Here is a 21,550-nt window from a genome sequence, read left to right on the forward strand (position 1 = left end):
ACTATTACAACTATATAAATCATCTCTCACTTGACTTGGGTCTCACCTATATATACTAACTCTACATCAATATGAATCATTCTTTGGGAGCATGTCTTGTGTATCTCTCTCGTACTCTCTCTCTCTCTCAACATGGTATCAGAGCTATGGATGTATAGCAACAACAAGGAAGATAAGTTGTTTCATTGTTTATACTTGATTGAATTCTTTGCACAAGCGATGATTTGATACATGAACTTGTTCAAATTAGAAGTATTAGTTAATTTTGTCTTTTAAAAAAAACCAGGTCTAGTGCATAGCTCTCATCGTGCTCTCGAATCCTGTCAAAACGGCTTGTCAATCGGAGTTCTGGATCAAAAGTTATGACAGTTCAGGATTCAAGACAATAATTCTGCTCGAATCTGCGATTCTTTCTTTAAAACTGTAATTCTAATTACACTTCGTTAATCCCCAATTACAGTTCATCGTCTTCGTTAATGACGTTGATTACGACAAGCAAACATCTTGCTATTTTTAGCGATGTTTTATTATCGTTCACCTTATTTGCTCGACCGAAATAGCACTTTTCTTATATGCGTCATTTCGTCTTGCACGTTACGTCTCTCTATTTCGGGCTTTCTTTTTAGTCACTCAATATTTTTCGTCGTTCTTACGTGCATCTCCCTATTTTGGTTGTCATGCATCTCAACTACGCTCGTCTTGATCATGGTTTGCAGATTCTGTGATCTCATCTTATTTGTTTTCTCTCGACATACAGGCATGGCCAATTGCATAATCGTTAATGGATATCCGTCTGGTGAACATTCGGTTCCCTTCTTCCAAGGACAAGGCTATCCTGGGTGGAAAGCAAAGATGATGCTAATTCTTGAAGGTGATGAATTATCTGATATTGTTTTGGGCGACCTGTCTTGCCCAGTTCAACCTATTGATGTGATGAATAACAATTCTATGATTACTGATGGCCCATTATTTGAACAATGGAAAATTAATCATACAGATTGGATTCGTCGTGACAAAGCGGCTCGTCGTTATATATTGTCTGTACTTCCTGACTCACTTATATTGGATGTCTTTCATCTGGAAACCTCTCATGCTGTTTGGGAGTATCTTATCTCAACGTTTGAGAAGAAATCGGTCACCGAAATTTTATATCTCCAAACTTGTTTGAAGAATCTTCAATATAAGGTTGGTACTTCTATGCACTCTCATATCGAGGCTTGTAAAGACATTATCAATCAGCTTGGTGCTGCCGGCGCTCCTGTTGCTAAAAATCAGATTGTTACTCAACTTCTTCATACCATCAAAGATCCTTTATATGACAATATCATCACTATTTTGTCTAACAAGGATGATATCCACTTTGACAAAGCATGTATATCTCTTATTGAATATTCTCAACGTCATGAGCATCATTTGGAAAAATCTGATGCTATTTTGGTCACTCGTGAAAAAAGGGATTTTGATGCTACTTTTGTTGCTCGTAAGTGTCCCGCTTCACGTTTTCAGTAGGGTGGATGCCCTAATCAAGGTAGTAAATCTTCTCGTCTTGCTTATCCTAACAAAAATTGTTCTTATTGTGATAAGAAAGGCCATGTGGCTTCTGATTGCTAGGCACGTCAATATGATGAGGAGCATGGAGTTACTACAAAGCAACCTCACTCGTCCAAAAGTTTTCCTCCTTGTGATTATTGTGCATATACAGATCATCCATCTCGTCGTTGTTATAAACGCAGATATGATGAAGAACGTTCTCGAGCTTATATTGTTCAACAAACTACAACTGATGATGATCATACTCATCAGGAACTCAATTTCGTCCATCATGATATCTCTCCAGAAAAGGTACTTCATGTTCATGATGGTTCTCTATTCATCGTTGATTCAGGTGCCACTGGAAACATGACATACCAATCGCAGTGGCTTCACAATTATCATTCTTTTCCTGTCAAGAAGTTTGTTTACCTTGCGGATGATACGACTTGTCAAGTCAAAGGAGTGGGTGATTTATATTTGGGGACTGTTTCATCCACTAGAATATTAAGAGGAGTTCTTCATGTTCCAGATTTGCAAAGAAATCTTCTTTCTATTGCTCATCTAGTTGATGTTTGTTTGTTGGCTTTGATCATAATCAATGTCGTATAGAGAAAGACGGACATACTATAGCAGTGGCTCCTCGACATGGTAATCTATTTGAGCTATCATTGAACGATACAATTGCAAATGTTGTTACTGCTCCTGGAGATGCAGATTGCAAATTATGGCATCAACGATTTGCACACTCTGATTTTGCCAAACTTCTTGATCTTCATCGTCATGGTCTTGTGCAAGGTATGGATCTTAAATCTCATCCACGTATGGGAATATGTGAGTACTGTGCACTTGGAAAACACCATCGTTCTCCTTTCCACACTTCTACTTCATCACATTCCTGTGCTCTCTTGGATTTGGTTCATACCGATATTTGCGGTCCTTTTCTTGCCTCAAAGTCTCAATATCAATATTTTATAACTTTTATTGATGATTTCTCACGGTACACACATGTCTATCTTCTTTGACATAAGTCTGAGGCTTTATCTATATTTAAACAATACAAGATAAGTGTGGAGCTTCAAACTGGATTCTCTATAAAGACGCTTCGCAGTGACAATGGCGGTGAATATGTATCCAATCTATTTGATGACTTCTGTAACGATCAAGGTATTCATCATGAGTTTACAGTTCCTTATTCTCCTCGGCAAAATGGTGTTGTTGAGCGCAAAAATCACACTATTCTTAATGCTATATGTTGCATGCTTATACACTTTGGTTTGTCTCGAAAGTTTTGGACTGAAGCACTTCTAACAGCTGTTTTTATTCAAAATCATCTTCCAACTACTGCACTTGCTGGTAAAATTCCTATAACAATCTGGACAGGGAAGACACCTTCAGTCTCTCACTTTCGCACATTTGGCTGTATTGCTTATATTCATGTTCCCAAGGACACTCGACATAAGTTGGATCCTCCAGGTTTGAAGGTTATTTTTCTTGGTTATTCAGATCATTCCAAAGGTTACAAATTTTATGATCCTTCTACTCAAAAGGTTATCATTAGTCGTGATGCTATATTTGATGAGAAGACTATGGGTGGCACATGGTCGTCAGATGTTTCAGATGATACACAGTCTTTGCTTAGTGCATTTCCTTACTTGCTTTGTGAGTCTACTAATTCTGATGATCATAAACCTCCTTCACCTCCAAAGAAGATTGATGAAAATTTGGAGATCTATGTCGATCTTCCTATTGAGATAGAGCATGGATTCTATTCTATTGAATATGATGTCTTTGATGATGTTATGCCTGTCCAAGAGGATCCAATATCGTATATGGAAGCTATCAATTCGTCTCAAAGGGATCAATGGCAAGAAGCTATGCAAGCTGAGTACGATTCTTTAATCTTCAAAGGTACATGGATTCTTACTAAACTCCCCCCAAATCGTGTTCCTATCAAATGTAAATGGGTTTATAAAACCAATACCAAAGCTGATGGCTCGTTTGATAAGTTCAAAGCACGACTTGTTGCAAAAGGTTAATCGTAGATTGTAGGAGTAGATTATCAAGAAACATTTTCTCCCATTGTGCGCTCCACAATTGTTCGTATGATTTTGGCTTTTGCAACACTATTTGATCTAGAAATTCACCAAATGGATGTTAAAATTGTTGAGATATCGAGCTCCACTCGTGATACGCCAGGGTGACCGTTGTGTATTTATGTCACTGACTTGATAGTTGTTTGCAGACGCGGTTGGTACACCGCCCATGAATAATAGCTACATGATAGCTATCCTTACTTCTACTAATTCTTGATTTTTCTTTCTTTTAGTTTTTATTTGTTAAAAGTATCATGCCCTTGTTCTTTCACCCTAACAAAACGTCTTCTTAGTAAGCTCAAGATCAACTTGTCGAAGAATGCAATCTCTATTTTCTAAAGGGAGATCTCAAATTCAATAATAAATTTCTATTTCATGGATAACTTTTAAGAACCTAAACTACACTAACGTAGAAAAAGCATTGTCAATTATGGTAGTACAATGACACTTATTAGTAGGGGAATCTCTCTATAAAACATCATGTCATCCTAGTAGTACATGCCTTTCCTCTATCTCCAAATGGCAAAGGAATCACATTGGAGAGCATATCACTAAGGAGAAGGAAAATAGATAGAGAGAGGGATTCCAAATCCTAATCCCAACGATCAGGCAAATAGGAAAACAATGAAACAAAGGGAAGAACTAGATCTAAGCTCATTCATTAGTGGAATTTGATGAGGAAGAAATAGAGCAGCAACACATGATTATAAGAGCTACTAAAAAGTGATTAAAGAAGGAATGGAGGAAATTGAAAGCTAGGATGAAACAATGCTAGGGTGAGCATGAGTAAACAATAAGGACCTCTATTGAAGAAGTAATTCATAGAAAATATCAATCCATCTTATAGTAGGTGGTTGATATTTTAATAGAAAAATAGAAACTTCCAAAGGGAAGGAAAAAACGATAGAGGAACCCCAATTCCCTAAGTTGACAACCCTTCGTGAGCTAATAGGAAAGATAGGGACCATGAAGGTGCAGATTGGTGAGCTCAATAAGGGCAAAAGAGACCATAATTGTGATCCAAAAAAATAGGCCATGCTCTGAGGAATCATCCAAGAGTACACAAGAACCTCCCATAGGAGAACATGGCACGATGAGTAGAATAGGAGCTCTAGGATAGCTATGTGAAGTACTTAAGAGGGAGAAAGTTGAGGCAATAGTGGTCAAACAAGAACTGAGAAATGATTGGATGAGACCCAAGAAGTATATTAGAAGTTTCTTATGGAGTCCGATGATCAAGTGGAGAAGCTCCAAACAAAACTCAAGGAAAATGACTCCAAGCTTTAGGAAAAGGCCTATGAGGTTCGAGAAAGATATGGAACAATTAAATGTTAAGGAGGAACATGTGGAAAGTGAAAGGTGAGAAGGATCGAAGCTTGCACTCGAGAGCTATGGTGGGAGAGCAAAAGCAAGAAAGAGAGAGGTAAGAAATGGGAACTCCAATAGTCACAATGTGTGACCGGGCCTTCCTTTATTCAAACTATCCCTAAAAAAGAAAAAAGAATAAAGTGACGGTGATGGGCGGCCGTCACATGCAATGTACAGTGGCGGTGACTATCAGTGTAGTAATACACGGGCGGCTATGCGGAGGCGCCTTTACCCCCCAACAACCTTCCACTTAAAGGCGAATCTGCCCTAGTGAGGAGTGAAAAGAAAAAGAAAAAGAAACAGTACAACATGTACACATATACAACAGGATGAGGAAAGAGTCATCTCATCCCATGCCCATCAACCTCTTGAGGAAGGCAAAGTGCTCTGTAGAGAGGCTTTTCTTGAGCAGATCTGTAGGATTCTGGTCAGTCAAGATCTTGACAAGATCAACAAACTTGTCCTCAACGACCCAACGTATGAAGTGATACCTCACCTTAATGTGTTGTGCTCAATACTCTAGGCTTGCTTAGAGTTCAAACTAATCAAAATATGTCTTGTGCACGATGAGAAGCCTAGCACTACCCCTTAAGGAGAGACCACATGTGAGGTTTCCCAATTGTAGGTATAAGGTGTTGTTCGCTCTTCATCAACACTCAACTTTGATACTTGTCCCTTACCATCCAACAAGCCCGCACAGAATCGTCACGTGCAGAATCCCCAACAAACCAACACTTGTGCTGGCCATCAATGCAATCCCCAACATAGCATAGCCCTACCACCAACTCCAACAACCTTCCACTAGCCACCTTGGCCACCAACAGGCCCCCAGGACCTTCTGCCACACCACCACCAACACTCCTCCATGGAAACCACAGGTGTCCTTGTCACCCACGTCTTCGGTGCATGCTACAGCTTGCTACCTACGACGGTGAGTTCCATGGGACTGGCACTCATGTAGGAGGGGGGTAATGTTAACCCCAACACGAAGAAAGCAAAAGGAAGTGGAAAAGACGCAAGGCAAAGGCAGAAAAAAGGAAGCCCGACTGAAGAAAGAAAAGGAGAAAAGGCCAAAAGCGTAAGGGCAACCTTAAAAGTCCAAGGCAAAGGCAAAAGGGGGAAGGCGCATTTTAAAATAAAAAGGCGCACCCTGAAATCTTGTAAAAGAGCGCCGGGCTCTCACCCGTGCAATTTGTAAATGTAGATGAGCGGTGGAAAGGAAGCTAGAAAGATAGAAGGACAATGGGGAAAAGGGCCTAGGCTACGGCCGGCCATGTAAAAAAGGGGAAAAGGGGATGACTGCCCAAAAGGGATTTAGAGTTTTGTATATAAAGTTGAAAAGTGAATGAGAAGCTCATTCTTGTGTGTGGCTAAAAGTAGCTCTCCTCTTCTTCTTCTTCTTCTTGTTCTTGCTTGCTTGAGCTTGTGCTTGAGAGAGGGAGTGTGAGAGTGTGAGGGAGTGAGTGTGTGAGGGCGAGGGACCGAGGAGGAGAAGCTCTCCATCTTCCCCTCCCTTCTTCTCTTCTCTTCTCTTCTCTTGTCTTGCTCGCGGCAATGGAGCTTGGAGCGTGGAGCTTGAGGATGGAGTTTTCTTGAAGCTTGCACTTGGATCGTGGAGCTACCGGAGTGCGCGGGAGAGGAGGTAACTCGAACGGCATCAAGGTAAGCTCACTACACCCGTAGATATGGATGGCGCGTCGGCTATGTGAGAGGTAGCCATTAGTGCTCGGCTTGGAACGCTTGAAACAATAAGCGGTCCTTGGGTCTTGGCAGTTGAGTGAAAGCTCCCACATTTTGGTTCCATTGCCGGGACCAATGGATTCAAGCCTTGAGCGCTTGCGCGCTTCGAATCGAGCATCAAAGTAAGGGGTTTCCCCCGAACCGGTGCTTGAGGTAGATAGGTAGGAAGCGAGGGGGTTGAAGATGGTATTCGATCTCTTTGGTAAGTAGGTTTGTTGCTTTCTTGAGATTTAGGTGGTGGAATGAAGTAGTGTAGGTATTTACTTTATGAATTGGGTGCATTAGGGTAGGAAAAAACAAAGAAAAAGAAGAAAAAACAAGCAAAAAGTAGGGTTTTCTGTTGCTGTATAACAGGCTAAAACAAGGAAACAGGGGACCAGATTCAAGTTTTTGGGTGAGAAAGTGACAGGGAACTAGCTGCAAGGTTCTGCAGTGTTGGGAAAGGACCTTAAGAGGCCTGGGAGGCCAGGACAGACCTTAGTTCCTTGGGTTGCCTTGTATGGGAGAGAGAGAGAGAGAACTTCTGGTTCATAGGACGAGGAAGCGCTACCCCGATTTCTAGGCGTCGGTGATTCACGCTGCTCCAGGTGAGTCTGGTGTTTTCCAACAAGTGCCTTAATCAGATCTAGAAAGTTTGTGGTGATCATGTGCAGCAGATAGTGAGGAGGGGTCAAACGCACGGGAATAGCGCCCGCCACCGCCGACGCAGTCGGACCAACTCACAGTGGTCCGATTCCCAGAATCGGACCACCCGAGTTCTGGAGTTGGACCGTCCGACTCCCAGAATCAGACCGTCCGACTGAGAGTGAGTCGGACCAGTCTGGTCCGATTCCCAGAATCGGACTAGCCCGATCGGACGTGCCACGTGGCACTCGAACCACTCTGATTCGGACCAACCCGTCCAACTCGGACACTCAGACACTTGGACCAATACATAATTGGACCACTCAGAATCGGACTAGGCCATCCGAGTCCCACAATCGGACCAGCTCAGAATCGGACCCACCAGAATCGGACCACCCTGTCCAATCCGATTCCCAGAATCGGACCACTTTGAAAATCAGACCACTTTTTGATCCGACTCCCAGAATTGGACGTGACCAAAATCGGACCACTAGGCCGATCGGACCAACCCAAAATCGGATGTCCGATTCTGATAATCGGACTCCTGAAAATTGGACATCTGAGAATCGGACAAAAAAAAGTGTCAAAATCGGACAGGTATCTAGAACACAAATTTTGACACATCTAAACCCCGAGATTGACCCCAAAGGCTACGTAGAGCTAAAGGCACATCATAGATTCATCACTGGGCTAAAATTTAGAGCACGTAGTTCAAAATTTGGCTATAAACGGTCCTCCAAATTGTGTATGGATTTTACTGTTACGGCCCTGCGGGCTGGGGGGGACTGCTCCCCCTGGACCCCCGCAGAGGGGGCTCTGCCCCCTCCGCACCTCCCTTGAGTAGGTTGGAGAGAAAACGCGCGCTGTGACAGGTCCTCCAAATTGGACCCTAGTGTAGTAATGGCTCTACACGAGCATGGATTCTCACTTGCAGAGCAACCAAAAGCCCATACCCGAATAGAGACAAACAGAGACCCTAGAGCCTCAATGGGCGAATCTAGCCATCAAGGGCAAAAAGGCCACACCACGAGAACACAAAGACATTGTGTTCATACCATGTCTAGTCAGAGCGAAATGCAACATCAGCAAGCTGCAAATGCCAAGATGACTAGACCTGACACTCTTGACGAGAGATGTACCTTGAGCAACACTGCACAAACAACCCAAGACATTGGCGGAGAATCCACGTCTGGTCATGCAAGTGGGGACTCAAGGGCGTCTATCAGAAGACTTAAATTTACAAGCCACGACCCGGAAGATGAAGACATAGTACCACCTGCTTATCTTAGGGTCAAACTCACCGCGAAAAGAGAGCATACTGTTGATGCTCTAATTGATGAAGGAGCAGATTTTAATATCTTGACCTATGAATCATGGACCCTACTAGGCCAACCATAGCTCACACCGACCGATGCAACTCTTAATCCTTATGGGGGACACCCACAAGCACTCATAGGGAAGTGCAAAATCCTTGTGACAATTGAAACAGAAAGCTTGCCTATCCTATTTCATGTTCCTCCAAATAGTGCTAGTTGCGGGAAAGAAACCCTCCTAGGAAGACCCTTCAAAAGGGCGACCAAGTGTGAGGTTGACTATGTAGCACAGAGGATACACCTGACACTACCGGGGGTGAGGATAGTCGCGACCTTTAGCAGGGGTGACCTCAGCGAACCTCGAGGGAAAGGCAAGGAAGGTGCTGACGTAACAGTCAAGCCCATTAATGAGAGCAAGGACTTGTTGGAAGAGTTGATACAAGCACAGGTCGAACAACGAGAACCAATGAGTGAGGCCATGCTTGAAACGAAAAGGTCAGGAGGCAAGGCCAAGGATGGAGTTTGGACTTACAAATATCGGAGAAGACCCCAAAAGAAGCCCAAGCCTTATAGACGTAAGCATCGATGGAGGGCCAGCACAACGCCGCGATGGATATCCAAAGCGTTGCTATGTGCTCAAGGGTACTACGCAAGTAACCGATGGATTTGGGTACCAAAATCCCCTGCTAAACCGCCTCTATGAGCTGAAGGCCAGAGTGCATCAAAAGCAATGAAGCATAAGAGAAAATCTAAGAGAAACTCTAGGTCTCGAGGCAACAAACCAGACATGATTGTTCGAAAGAAAGAGCCTCAGCCTAGCATGCTAAATAGACAAATGTCATATGCAGCCATTGAGTATGCACAAAAATCATTAGTGCCCAAAGAGCCTTTGGTTTCCCAAGGGGAGAACAAGCATCATAGGCACAACGTTGCTCAAGGCAAGGCTGATTGCTCAACCAAGCAAATGGCACAATCGTCTAATAGCCTCGAGCAAATCACCCAGCCAGTGCCAAGTCCACCTAAGAGTCCTAGATCTCCTACATCCTCTTTTTCCAAACGGACACAGGAAGCACAACAGCGATTGTCAAGGGAAACTGCTCAATTCCAATCTCTATCCCCATCTAAGCTTCCAAATGTCTAAGAGGTGGGACATGACGCCATCCGTAGCTCTCGACCCAAGGATATGCATGAGCAACCTAATGTGACTAGATCAACTCATGCTCGATCTACACAGATGAGTGCTCAAAGGGCAACAAAAACCACGGCCGCTTTTGATCGCGCTAGGGACTTGACACCGCAATCCACCAAGGGTGGCCAGCCCACGAAACTAGCTGCTACTACTTCCAATCAGGGATCACAGCTGTCACAGCTCTCGGCTGTGACAATTCCCCTTGTGGAACATGTCCTTAGTAGTTTACCTTTGGAGGAGGTGTCGCAACCAAATCCCTCGACAACTCCAGCACTTTCAAAGTGCCTAAAGCCTAGGATGGAGGAGTTAAACGCAAGGGAGTTGGTTGAAAAGCTAGACTCTTTGAAAAGAGCGGCAATTGTGCCCTCACAACCGGGCAAGGCTATTCAGTAAACCACGGCTATGTCCCATAAGGACACACTAGAGAAGGCAAATGCTGAGGCCCGACCAAGCACATCAACGGTCGATATAGCCCAGGGTCCTGAGTCGTTGAGAGAGACACCTTCATTGACCAAGAAAAAGAGGAGAAAGTAGAGAAAACAACAACAGTTGCAGGTGGTTGTGGACCCCAAGGACATTGAGACGAAGGGCGTTGGAGAGCTGATGAATAAAGCATCGAGTCCATCCACCAATGAACCCATTGATGCCTCTCCTAATAGCAGTGAAACCTCAGACACATCTGTGTGCTCTGACAAATCAAAGCAACAGTTGCCATCAATAGTTGCTTGCAACACTCTATCCACGGACAATAGAACTCACATTGATCAATCAAGAGTGGATACAACATCGTCACAACAAGGTGACAAACCTATACCAGTCACATATGAGAAGAACCATGACAAAAGAGTAGCAAAACCTCAGGAGAAACGTGAGAACCCAAAGAGCATAAGAAATCCTAGCATTGACCAGTCTTGCTCATCTAGGCCTGAGCCCCCAGCCATGCTAAAGCCTAAGGAAACTCTTAGAACTTTGCATGAGATAGCAACCGAGAAAGCCCTCGTTGAACATAGAAGTGTCACAGAATGCTTAACTGAGTTGGATGCTAAGCTCAAAGTGGTCGCACGTGTCTACGTCCTTGCGGACATGGGCACAATCCCCAAAGAGAAGCTCGGAGATTACTTGACCTTTCCTCTAACATGGGAAGAACAAGAACATCTTAACGGGCACTACGACAGGCTCCTGCATGAACGCATATGACTCATCCCTGACGAGGAGGCTGACGAACTCCGCTTAACCGTCACATTCAATGAAATGCTCTGCCGACCGAATCTCGTAGACATAGAGCAACTAAAGCGACTGTCAGTAGGCCAGAGTCAATTTGAGCAGCGTTGGTGCGAAAGCCGCATTGTAATGGCCGAACTAGGGGCTCAGATCATGACAGTCTCAGAGGAGAGATTGGCCAAGTGGCGGTCTCAAAGAGACCCAACTTATGTGGCACCAACTTCCCTTCGAGTGCTGACTGCCATTCGGGGTATGGACTTAGCTGGAACTAGCCAAGAGAACGCTCTGTTTGATAAGGTTTTCACTGAGGAGGAGTTACATATAGCCACTAGACTCGGACAAGGTTCCATGCTACTCGATGTGGCAAAATATCTATCGGTATTAAGTAAGCTGCCACGAATACTAGATGCGTGTGCCACGCTCCGGTTCAACCCCGAGTTCTACACTTGGTTCTTATCCTCGTGAAGTGACATGGATTCATAAATATGTATATAAATAAACACTGCTTTTTGTGTCACCGTGTATAAACAACGTCAACACACACAAGCAATGATAGTCAGGCGCAGGGAGAAGAGTGGGGTCAGATAAACTAAGCTCCTCAAGTCCTCCTCTCATCACGCATTTAAAAGTGTGTGACTAGCCCCACCTCCAGGTGAGAGCATGCAACCCACATTGCCGCCATAGGAAGCCTTGACCAACAACTCTGATGGTGTAGGCAGGGTGTAGTCCTTTCCAATACACCTGCTTCCCTTTTTGGTCTATTCTTTCGAGGATGTGCCCTGTCCCACTCCACGACAACCAGTCCACACGACTTAGCATAAACTAATATCCGCTAATGACTGGAGGCCACGTGAATATCAGCATGGGGGCCATTCCTCTACAACAAACACCGCATGCCTCACTCCTCCCCTTCTTGTCATATGCGCTTCATAAACCACACTAAAATCCCTTCCATGCAAACAGTTGTATCCTGTATTAAGGTCTAACCCTTGGATTGCGTCTTGCAGGTTTCCTTTTGCGGCGGAACGCATGGAGAATCATGGAGATCTAGGATGCAAAGACGCTCTTCGCAGAAGGCGGGAGCATGTGGCATGTGCCCCTCCACCGGAGCGCTATGTGCCCACCATCAAGAGGTATGCCAAGAAGCGAGGCCCTAAGCGACACTGCACAGGGCGAAGGCTGAAGAATCCTCGAGTCAAGAAAGTCGAGACTCGAAACGCGCAATAGGTGGCAGCACTAGTGGCACGAACTCCCAGCTCCCGCTCGAGCCCCAGATGCTCAAAGGCAGAAAGGGCAGCTTGGGAAAGAGAAGAATTTAATGAATTATTTAAAGACATTCTGGAGACGGTAGCAGGCCGAGATTACACCATTCATGTCCCGGCCAACATGTTCCCTGCTCACCCCCCCGAGAGCCCCACACCAGCAGAGCCCCAATCACCCGGCCACCCAGACTCGCCTCGCCTCGTACAAATCGAGTAGCCCATGATGCATAAAGGGCTTATCAAATGATAACTGGCCATAACTTTTTGTTTTTAAATGGTTAAGTGTTCCCGACTTGTTAAGTGTTGACATGTTCCCGACTTGTATGAACTTTTCATATCTGCGTTTAATATAATTTACGCCTTTAGTAAAAGAAAAAGCTAATCAAGCGCAGGTGATAAATGTCTAAGTCAACACCATAGAATTCAGATCACTGATGTCTCCTTACATTGCACTAGCTTATTATAGTTGCGGCATATGCCATGCTTGTACTCTCATGAAGCGACAAGTGGATACAGGATGGGACAGATCTTTCGGCGAAAGTGTTCAATGCTCGATCACCGCAAGGCCATCGACCCCCCAAGGAGCCGCGGCAAAGCCACCCTGCCCAAATCACGAATCACCTTTGCCAACCGCCCACATTGCATGGCCCAAAACACATTCTTGGGCCACGCCCCCTTTTTGGGTCAAGCTCTATAGTTGGCTCACGGCAGTCGTTACCTCAATTGTACCCACATCGCATGTGCCGCAAGGAGGGTTGCAATATCTCAACTGTATCTCCCCCTTTCGCCAACTGCTTCTCTAACAACGAGGCTAGGGCACCATCATCATTGTACTATTCATTTTCTGAGCCTTCGAAGCTTGACATTTTCCAACCTATTGAAAGGCTGATAGCCTCAACATATTGTAATGGTTGTACTCAGGCCAAAAAAAAAAAGAGAGAGAAAAGAAAAGAAAAGAAAAAGAAATGAATGGAAAAATAAGAAGCACCCACGATCACAGCACAGCACCTAGGGGTCCTCAAATTAGGTACGTCTGGTGACCTTGGTCGACTGGCTTCATCCCTAGTCCCCTAGCCCCTTACAATCACCCACAATTGTTCAGGGCACATCAAGGGCAGGACATACCTGGGGAGCTTGTCTCGCCTAGGGTTAGACCTGTCACCCTGACCCACTTGCACACTTTTCTTTTGCATTCTGCCTTAGTACCATTGCAATCAGTGGTGATAAGCACCGCACGATTGGCCATGAAAAGTACACCGTACTCATCAAGCAAGTCCAATAGTTTCCAGCTACTGAAAGTGCAGTGTCCTTGTATTCCACTATGCTACATCGTGTAGTCACAATGCAAAGGATGTCTCATACGCCTTCACGCGTACTCCTTCTCCACATGGACAACTTTGCTTCATCCATGAATTGTTATGAGAAACGAGCCCACGGTCTTCTAACTATGTAATATCTAAGTATGCACGAGCACTCACATAATATTTGCACCGAAGTATATCCACAGTTTGGGTCCTCAAGTGCAGGACAATACTCTGGGCTTGCTTAGAGTTCGCCCTGTCTCCCAAACTAATCAAAATATGTCTTGTGCACGATGAGAAGCCTAGCACTACCCCTTAAGGAGAGACCACATGTGAGGTTTCCCAATTGCACGTATAAGGTGTTGTTTGCTCTTCATCAACACTCAACTTTGATACTTGTCCCTTACCATCCAACAAGCCCGCACAGAATCGTCATGTGCAGAATCCCCAACAAACCAACACTTGTGCTGGCCATCAATGCAATCCCCAACACAGCATAGCCCTACCACCAACTCCAACAACCTTCCACCAGCCACCTTGGCCACCAACATGCCCCCAGGACCTTCTGCCACACCACCACCAACACTCCTCCATGGAAACCACAGGCGTCCTTGTCGCCCATGTCTTCGGTGCATGCTACAGCCTGCTACCTACGACAGTGAGTGCCATGATTGGCACTCGTCTAGGAGGGGGGTAATGTTAACCCCAACACGAAGAAAGCAAAAGGAAGTGGAAAAGACGCAGGGCAAAGGCAGAAAAAAGGTAGCCCGACTGAAGAAAGAAAAGGAGAAAAGGCCAAAAGCGCAAGGGCAACCTTAAAAGTCCAAGGCAAAGGCAAAAGGGGAAAGGTGCATTTTAAAATAAAAAGGCGCACCCTGAAATCTTGTAAAAGAGCGCCGGGACTCTCACCCGTGCAATTTGTAAATGTAGACGGGCGGTGGTAAGGAAGCTAGGAAGATAGAAGGACAATGGGGAAAAGGGCCTAGGCTACGGCCGGCCATGTAAAAAAGGGGAAAAGGGGATGACCGCCCAAAAGGGATTTAGGGTTTTGTATATAAAGTTGAAAAGTGAATGAGAAGCTCATTCTTGTGTGTGGCCAAAAGTAGCTCTCCTCTTCTTCTTCTTCTTCTTGTTCTTGCTTGCTTGAGCTTATGCTTGAGAGAGGGAGTGTGAGAGTGTGAGGGAGTGAGTGTGTGAGGGCGAGGAACCGAGGAGGAGAAGCTCTCCATCTTCCCCTCCCTTCTTCTCTTCTCTTCTCTTCTCTTGTCTTGCTCGTGGCAATGGAGCTTGGAGCGTGGAGCTTGAGGATGGAGTTTGCTTGAAGCTTGCACTTGGATCGTGGAGCTACCGGAGTGCGCGGGAGAGGAGGTAACTCGAACGGCATCAAGGTAAGCTCACTACACCCGTAGATATGGATGGCACGTCGACTATGTGAGAGGTAGCCATTAGTGCTCGGCTTGGAACGCTTGAAACAATAAGTGGTCCGTGGGTCTTGGCGGTTGAGTGAAAGCTCCCACAGAGAGAGCTTGGCTCTCTGTTACAAAAAAATTGGGGGTGTCTTTACATTTTAAAATGTGCCTTTGCGTTTGCCTCAACTTTTAAGGTTGCCCTTGTGCTTTTGGCATTTTCTCCTCTTATCCTTTTATCGAACCATCTTTTTCCACTTTGCTCTACATATTTGAATTTTGTTGAATTTTCTTTTGCTTCCTTTTTCTTTCTCTTGCACTGGGGTTAATATTACTCCCCTCTTAGTCGAATGCAAGTCCCATGGCACTTGTGGAACTTTGTTCATGAGGGCTTGGATGATTGAAGGGTGGTTATGTGAGTTCATGATGGGGCCTTTGTGGGGATTGGACATGGGAGAGAAGCATGCCAAAATGGTTGAGCTTGTGGAGATCGAGGGTATATTGAGTGGGTGACAGGGGCCTCCGAAGTTGGTGGTTAGGCACGGGTGGTCAAATTTTTATTTGAAAAATAAAAGAGAGTGCACTACCTGGGGGTATGCCTACCTTAGCGTGCCATGCATTGCATCTGTGTGGAACTAGGAGCTAGGTCAAACTATAGGTAAGCCTAGGGTTGTCCCACACTTGATGATCGTGCATTGCATACGTATCAAACTAGGAGCTAAGTCCCAAACTACACGTAAGCCTAGGGTGTTGTCCCACATTTGATGACCCAATTCACGTATGGGAAAGTGCACTAAGTGCAGCTTAGGGAGACATGTCTAACCATAGGCAAGTGTGACCTTCATAGGTGTGTCTTGCCCTTGATGTGCCATAAGCATGAAGTGGGGGCAAAAGGGCTAGGGTGTTAGGAATGAAACAAGGCATTGACTAAGGCTACACATTGGATATGCCTAGCTTGAGAACCCCTAAGTGCATTGATTGTGGCACTCATCAAGTGAGGTGTGTTTTTCCACTTTCTTTTATATTTTATTTTCTTTCCTTTCTTTTGTATTTCTTTTTTTTGTTTTATTTCATTTTTTCTTTTTCTTTTTAAATTTTTTTTTCTCTCTTTTGTTTTTTTTTTTGAATGTGCACAAGCAACTAGTCCTTGGATTCATGGTCATGAGAGGAGGAGGCTAGAACACAATATTGGTGAGTTTGGGAATCTCCCAGTTCCCATTTTTTGAATGCTAAAACGGTGGCACCTGGATAACATGCCCATAACTTTCTCAAAACCATATGATGTGACATATTATTGGAAAGCACTTGGAAAATGGAATCTATTGAGCGCTTAATTTGGAGTTATAGTGTTCAAGTTATGACAAATCCAAATATTTGACCACGTGTCCCAAACTTATGGGAAATTCCCATATTCCCCAATATGGTGTTCTAGGGGCTTAAGCAATTTACTAATGAAGTTCCTACCCAACATATATTCCTTTAGGTTCATGCATACATTCAGAGGAATTTTTGACAAAAATGGATGACTACACCTAGTGAATTGGTTGTCGACATGTCCTCTAGCAAGACACGCAAAAGGATGGGAGGAGGGTGGCTCTCATCATGAGCTTGGCCATAGCACATCTATCTATGCTGGCATTCAAATCAAAAAATAGGGGTGGTAGGTGGTATTCATGAGAGGTAGGCAGTTGCTTAAGCAAAACTCTAAGTAGCCTAAGGTAGTTACATGTTGTGATAAAAGAAAGATCAGGGCATGAAGAGAATTCACTAAGGAAATGGGAGATGGAGGGTCCTAGGTCATTGTTGGAGAATATAAGGGCTTCCTCTAGCTAGGTAGCATTTACGTTATAGATTTTAGGGACAGGGTTAAAGCCCAACCCTACCCTTCTTGGATATGGGATGTATGTTGAGTCATTTCTCTCGTAGGGTAGGGTGCTGCAAAATGACATCGATGTCTCCATGTTCCCATCCCAAATTCTCTGCCTCCACTTCGAGTGTGACTCATATTCTTTGATGGCCTTGGGCACCTCCATGACCTTGTCTTCCTAGTAAACATGTGCTTCTGTCCCCCATTTCATTGGGTTATTCTCTTTTTTTGTGCTCTAGCGATCCCCAAGCCTTCTACCCATTCTTATCACTTCCTCTACCACTTTAGGGGATAATACTCAGCTCAGTGTGAGTGGGTATCAGAAGGTTAATTTGAATGGCTTGCACTTGTTTTCCCATTGTTCCCACACTGTGAGTTCCAAGTTCCAATTGATAGGAAAGCATTCCTCTTTTTTTAGGATGGGAGCTTCTAGAATTGCTAGGGGTTGTGCCCTAAGTCTTCTTTTGCTTGCTCCCACATCTTCTTCCTTCTTTTCTTGACCTCTTCTTTTCTTTCTATCATTGCATCCTCTAGTGGCACTTCGTGTTGAGCTTTCAGTCTTGGAGAAGGTGGTTTGGGAACTTGTTCCTTGTCTTGTTGCCTCACTTTAGAATCATGCCTCTCTTCAAATATAGCAGTACCTAATACCCTTCTTCTCTTGTTCGATCTTGTGGTCCCTACTCCTCTGCATACCCTAGCCATTCCATCTCTTGGACTCTTAGTTCTACCCTTAGCAAGTACTCCCTTTTCTCTCGTGGGCTTAGGTTTGGTTCTACTTCATGAGCTTGAACACACAGGTCATGTCTTATGGCCTTGTGTGTAATCATCAGTTCTTTCTTCAACATCTCAAAGACCTCCTCTTCTTTTAGATGCGTGACATCTAAGATGATACTAAGGAAGTTACATTGCTAGGCTTCCATGTTGATCTTCACAATCTTTGCCTTGCTTTTTGACAACACCCTATTCCCTTCGGCATGGGCTAGATAGCCTGCTAGTTCTCTAATTCTCCCCTTTCTTTTGGTGATCCATTCTTCTGCCCTTCGCTTCATTTCCTCCAAATTTTCATTTTTCCTTTGTGCTAAAGTTGTCATCCTTTGTTCTATCTCTCTTCACATCTAGGTTGCTTCTTCCTTCTCCTTCTCCATGTGCTCAATCTCCCTTTCTAGCCGCTTCTACTCTTCCAGCTTTGCAAGTAACCTATACTCCATTTTTTCCATGTCTCTTTGGAGTTCTTCCTCTCTCTGGGATTTTTCTGTGTGTCTCCTACCTAAGGTTCCTCCATTGCCTTCTCTATCCTCTTCAACTACTCTCTCAACTCTTCATGCTGCATGAGGATGAGCTTGTACTCCCTTTGCAACCCTATTAGTTTCTATCGTTCTTCTTTGAGCCTTCCTTACCAATTATCTTCATCTTTCTTTCTAGCCTTGAGTTCTTCCTTCAGCTCATAGATTTCTCTTTGCTATCCTACTACCTGGAAAGTCTTTTCTAGCTGGAAGGCTACCAATGGTTCTCTTTCGGCATCCAACTCAGCCTACCACCGTTTTCTTCTCCACCTTTTCCCTATCCAATTGTACGAGAAGCTCTTTGATATACTCATCATAACCCATGGACATCAGCGGTGCTAAGGTATGGTCGTTTTGTAGACACTTTGATCCTCTACTTCTTGGGGTCTTGCATATATTAAACATCTATAGCTTGCTTACCTCTTTGTCCCACTCGTCAGAGCTCCCCCACTTGAATTTGGGGCTATTTCTTGCACCTTGTTAACTAGGTATTGCACCCAAGCCATGAGGGTGCTTGCATCCATTGTGCTGGTGACACCTTGGGTGGTTGTGGGAATTATAGGTTGGGGCACTAGAGCATGTGGGATTGGATACAACAAGCCCTTTCCTTTTCCTTATGCCATCGGTGGTGGTTTGATCTTTGGCACTTTGCTGCTGGTGCTTGGGCTTTCTTCCCTTGGTGGACTCATTGCAGTTAACTCCTCCTCCATCGTGAATTATTCCACTGATATGCGCATGGGTCAAGCTAAATCTTCCTCTTCCTTCTTTAGTATCTATTCTTCCCTTGATTTTTCCTTCCTCCTTCCTTCTTCAAGCCTCCTCAACTCTACCTACACCCTCTGTTTTTTAGTTTTTTCTTCTTTTTTCATTCTTTTCCTAGTCTCTTGCCACTGCTTTTGAGGGGTCGTCTTCTTTGGCCTGCTAGGTCCTTCTTGGCTAGATGGTACCTCTGATTATCTACCCTTGTTGACTGTCCTCTCACTCGATTTCTCTTCTACTCCTAGGGTGGTGACCTTTTAGGTGTCTCCCCCACTTCCTCTTCACCTTCTTCCTCTCCCACAACCTCTTGGATTATGGTGATCAACACCCCACCAAACCCTATGATGGATGATTTTGATGATAATTTCTTTATTTGATATCCTCGATATGGAATCCAGAGACTCCTTGCTCGCTAGTCTTATCCCTGTGACTAGTGCCTTTGCTGAAGGTTTGATGGTTTTTCGCACGGAGCTGTTCTAGCTCACCTCATCCAAGGACTTGGTTGCAAGGCTCTCTTGTAGGGACACTCCAATTCCAAGGCCTTATACATTTGATTAGAGAACAAGGCATGGATCACCTTTTCCTACAACCTAACTTTGGGATCTATGTCGGCTAGGCTAATGCCATAATTGGTGTGGACTAGGCCTGCATGATGTAGACATCCCTCTCGGATCACCTTTGAACCTTGTGGACCAGGCCTAATGCTTTTTCCACCACTTTTGAGCTCAATTCCACCTCGACCCTGCGGGGTTCCTCTCCTTGTCACATTGTTATAGTGCTGCCATACCTATTGGCATCGAAAGTCCATAAGAACTCTATGTACATGCTATAGTCTATAGCCTATACGACTTTCTCTGTGTGCTTTCCCTCGTTGCACCAATCGACAAGCTGCTTCATGGAGAGTTCTTCCATGACCAAGTCATCCAAGTTCATGATGTTCCTAAACTTGAACCAATTGAAGGCCTTGATCTCCGTTGTTAGGCTGTACTTTGCTTATTATTCTTTTGGAATGGATGCTTGCCTTTGTCTTGGCCTGCCATCATAGGTTCTTGTCACAATACTACAACTTATCATTCATTTTCTTGGGATAACTCTTGCAAAACAATAAGAAAATAATGATCGTAAGCTATGGCGAGGCGAAATGCTTAATTATAGAATAAATACTTTGGGTTCAAGCATTCCTTCCTGGGATCGGAGAGCGAAGGGTTAAGGGAATTAAGCATAAGCTTGTGATGCTTTACTATTGCATTAGCTAGACGTTTAAATGTGGGTTGTACTCCAAGTGAGCATGATGGTCCATGTCATGAGATCTAATAACTACGTGTATAATGTAGGTATCACAACATTAGTTACAAAGTCACCGAGGTTGATTCTCAGCTGGCATTGTGTAGCTCTTCTTCGCCTAAGGACTCAATCTAAATAGGGGTGGGCTATGCTATGATCTTCTAAGGGTTGATTGTGAGTGATGGCCAATACTCTAAAGGAGGTAGGAGCCATATAAGTGAGGTCATACTTAGTGGTTTTGATGGCGCATCTGTGCTTAGCATTGGTCATAATTGGGAGCTATCTTGTTCCCATTGAAGATGGAGAGCATACCATTTGTGTAGAAAGGAGTCAGTGTGACTGACAACCTTTTAAGTTAGTCTAACTCTTGCTCCTGGTATAAGAGGTGATTGGCCTTTGTCTGCGGGCTTGCTCTCCCACAAGAAATCTCAGTGGCGATCAACTCCTTAGCTACTGTGGGGACTTTAATGAAAATGAACTTGGATTTTTCCCAAGCACATGGCATCATGTATATCGTCAATTGCTAAAGGCTCATCTAGGATGCCTAGGTTCAATTATTCATAGTGCTTAGCATGCATTTTGAAGGTAACATCTAGTATCTAATACATGTGAACAAGTCATCCCCTGTGTTCGTGGTTACCAATGTAAGAATAGATCTCCATAAATCTCCACTCATAAGAGGGCTTAAGGCCTAAAGGGGGTTTCGGGTTTAACTGGGCTAGATGGCTCAACAAGGGGTGTCTAGCGCTTTGACAAATCCCTAGGGTGCAGGATAGCCACTTGTGTGAGGGGCTTGGTTCTTTGTAGCTTAGATGTTGTGCTACTTGTTGGTTTTGAAGCCATTGGGGCACTAGCAGCGTTAGGTTGGGTTAGTTTGGAGACAGCTAGTTGCAGTTTTTTGGTCTGCAGACTTGTTGAAGTTTAATAGGTTTGGTCTTTGACTTAAGCGATTTAGCAGGTTTAGATGGCTCACCAATCTTTGGAGATGGGCTAGTAGCACATTGTTGAGGGGTGCATGTGCTATTCTTGGTCTTAATAGGCACCCAAATCCAATTGTTGCCCTCATAGTGGCCTTGTGTGTGCAATAGGGCTATAGGAACCTATCATGGTTTGACTGTATGCCGAGTTCTAGAATGCCAACTGTCTCCTATGCTTAGGGCATGATGATGGGGAGTTATGAGTCCTTGTAGGTTGACTCTTAGATGGTGGTGATTGGTGTTTATAGGTACCTATTTTAGTTGTTTCTTAGCATTCTTGGTTGCATGCCCCTTGGGTTGTGACTAGTCATTCTTGGCATGATGTGACAA

Source organism: Lygodium microphyllum, chromosome 30, assembly GCF_053477565.2.
Source record: "Lygodium microphyllum isolate KBCC chromosome 30, Lygodium_microphyllum_v1.1.10, whole genome shotgun sequence".
NCBI classification, from domain to species: Eukaryota; Viridiplantae; Streptophyta; class Polypodiopsida; order Schizaeales; family Lygodiaceae; genus Lygodium; species Lygodium microphyllum.